The sequence below is a fragment of the Falco peregrinus genome, unplaced genomic scaffold (genome assembly GCF_023634155.1).
Source record: "Falco peregrinus isolate bFalPer1 unplaced genomic scaffold, bFalPer1.pri scaffold_38, whole genome shotgun sequence".
Classification (NCBI taxonomy): Eukaryota; Metazoa; Chordata; class Aves; order Falconiformes; family Falconidae; genus Falco; species Falco peregrinus.
In genome coordinates this window covers 505,001-508,270 of record NW_026599605.1, presented here as the reverse complement: position 1 = coordinate 508,270, position 3,270 = coordinate 505,001, and positions in this window count along the sequence as shown.

Below are 3,270 nucleotides of genomic sequence, written 5' to 3'. Positions count from 1 at the left end.
TAGAGTTCCGTTTTGGGTTAGGCCTCTTAGGGTTAGGGTTAGGGTTAGGGTTAGGGTTAGGGTTAGGGTTAGGGTTAGGGTTAGGGTTACGTACATGCAAGCACAGCTGAGGTTTAGAGTTCCATTTTGGGTTAGGTCTCTAAGAGTTAGGGTTAGGGATAGGGTTAGGGTTAGGGTTAGGGTAAGGGTTAGGGTTATGTACCTGCCATGCACAGGTGAGGTTTAGAGTTCCGTTTAGGTTTAGGTCTCTTAGGGTTAGGGATAGGATTAGGGTTAGGGTTAAGGTTAGGGTTAGGGTTAGGGTTAGGGTTAGGGCTGAGTGCATGCCATGCACAGCTGAGGACTAGGGTTAGGGTTAGGGTTAGGGTTAAGTGCATGCAATGCACAGCTGAGGTTTAGAGTTCCGTTTTGTGTTAGGCCTCTTAGGGTCAGTGTTAGGGTTAGGGTTAGGGTTAGGGTTACGTACATGCCATGCACAGCTGAGGTTTAGAGTTGCGTTTAGAGTTAGGCCTCTTAGGGTTAGGGTTAGGGTTAGGGTTAGGGTTAGGGTTAGGGTTAGGGTTAGGGTTAGGGTTGAGTGCATGCCATGCACAGCTGAGGTTTAGAGTTCCGTTTTGGGTTCGGCCTCTTAGGGTCAGGGTTAGGGTTAGGGTTACGTACATGCCATGTACAACTGAGGTTTAGAGTTGCGTTTAGAGTTAGGCCTCTTAGGGTTAGGGTTAGGGTTAGGGTTAGGGTTAGGGTTAGGGTTAGGGTTAGGGTTAGGGTTGAGTGCATGCCATGCACAGCTGAGGTTTAGAGTTCCGTTTTGGGTTCGGCCTCTTAGGGTCAGGGTTAGGGTTAGGGTTAGGGCTAGGGTTACGTACATGCCATGTACAACTGAGGTTTAGAGTTCCGTTTTGGGTTAGGTCACTTAGGGTTAGGGTTAGGGTTAAGGTTAGGGTTAGGGTTAGGGTTAGGGTTAGGGTTAGGGTTAGGGTTAGTGTTAACTGCATGCCATGCACAGCTGAGGTTTAGAGTTCCGTTTTGGGTTAGGCCTCTTAGGGTCAGGGTTAGGGTTAGGGTTAGGCTTAGGGTTAGGGTTAGGGTTAGGTACATGCCATGCACAGCTGAGGTTTAGAGTTGCGTTTAGGGTTAGGCCTCTTAGGGTCAGGATTAGGGTTAGGGTTAGGGTTAGGGTTAGGGTTCGGGTTAGCGTTAGGGTTAGGGTTAGGGTTAGGGTTAGGGTTAGGGTAAGGGTTAGGGTTATGTACCTGCCATGCACAGCTGAGGTTTAGAATTCCGTTAAGGTTTAGGTCTCTTAGGGTCAGGGTTAGGATTAGGGTTAGGGTTAAAGTAAGGGTTAGGGTTAGGGTTAGGGTTAAGTGCATGCTATGCACAGCTGAGGTTTAGAGTTCCGTTTTGTGTTAGGCCTCTTAGGGTCAGGGTTAGGGTTAGGGTTAGGGTTAGGGTTAGGGTTAGGGTTAGGGTTAGGGTTACGTACATGCCATGCACAGCTGAGGTTTAGAGTTGCGTTTAGGGTTAGGCCTCTTAGGGTTAGAGTTAGGGTTAGGGTTAGGGTTAGGATTACGGTTAGGTTTAAGGTTAGGGTTAGGGTTAGGGTTAAGTGCATGCCATGCACAGCTGAGGTTTAGAGTTCCGTTTTGGGTTAGGCCTCTTAGGGTCAGGGTTAGGGTTAGGTTTAGGGTTAGGGTTAGGGTTAGGGTTAGGGTTAGGGTTAGGGTTATGTACATGCCATGCACAGCTGAGATTTAGAGTTCCGTCAAGGGTTAGGCCTCTTAGGGTCAGGATTAGGGTTAGGGTTAGGGTTAGGGTTAGGGTTCGGGTTAGGGTTAGGGTTAGGGTTAGGGTTAGGGTTAGGGTTATGTACATGCCATGCACAGCTGAGGTTTAGAGTTCCGTTAAGGTTTAGGTCTCTTAGGGTCAGGGTTAGGATTAGGGTTAGGGTTAAAGTAAGGGTTAGGGTTAGGGTTAGGGTTAAGTGCATGCTATGCACAGCTGAGGTTTAGAGTTCCGTTTTGTGTTAGGCCTCTTAGGGTCAGGGTTAGGGTTAGGGTTAGGGTTAGGGTTAGGGTTAGGGTTAGGGTTAGGGTTACGTACATGCCATGCACAGCTGAGGTTTAGAGTTGCGTTTAGGGTTAGGCCTCTTAGGGTTAGAGTTAGGGTTAGGGTTAGGGTTAGGATTACGGTTAGGTTTAAGGTTAGGGTTAGGGTTAGGGTTAAGTGCATGCCATGCACAGCTGAGGTTTAGAGTTCCGTTTTGGGTTAGGCCTCTTAGGGTCAGGGTTAGGGTTAGGTTTAGGGTTAGGGTTAGGGTTAGGGTTAGGGTTAGGGTTAGGGTTAGGGTTATGTACATGCCATGCACAGCTGAGATTTAGAGTTCCGTCAAGGGTTAGGCCTCTTAGGGTCAGGATTAGGGTTAGGGTTAGGGTTAGGGTTAGGGTTCGGGTTAGGGTTAGGGTTAGGGTTAGGGTTAGGGTTAGGGTTATGTACATGCCATGCACAGCTGAGGTTTAGAGTTCCGTCAAGGGTTAGGCCCCTTAGGGTCAGGATTAGAGTTAGGGTTAGGGTTAGCGTTAGGGTTAGTGTTAGGGTTAGGCTTAGGGTTAGGGTTAGGGTTAGGGTTAAGTGCATGCCATGCACAGCTGAGGTTTAGAGTTCCGTTTTAAGTTAGGCCTCTTAGGGTCAGGGTTCGGGTTAGGGTTAGCGTTAGGGTTAAGGTTAGGGTTAGGGTTAGGGTCAGGATTACCTACATGCCATGCACAGCTGAGGTTTAGAGTTGCGTTTAGGGTTAGGCCGCTTAGGGTTAGTGTTAAGGTTAGGGTTAGCGTTAGGGTTAGGATTACGGTTAGGGTTAGGGTTAGGGTTAGGGTTAGGGTTAGGGTTACGGTTAGGGTTACGGTTAAGGTTACGGTTAAGTGCATGCCATGCACAGCTGAGGTTTAGAGTTGCGTTTAGGGTTAGGCCTCTTAGGGTTAGGGTTAAGGTTAGGGTTAGGGTTAGGGTTAGGATTACGGTTAGGGTTAGGGTTAGGGTTAGGGTTAGGGTTAGGGTTAGGGTTAGGGTTAGGATTAGGGTTATGTACATGCCATGCACAGCTGAGGTTTAGAGTTCCGTCAAGGGTTAGGCCCCTTAGGGTCAGGATTAGAGATAGGGTTAGGGTTAGCGTTAGGGTTAGTATTAGGGTTAGGGTTAGGGTTAGGGTTAGGGTTAGGGTTAGGGTTAGGGTTAAGTGCATGCCATGCACAGCTGAGGTTTAGAGTTCCGTTT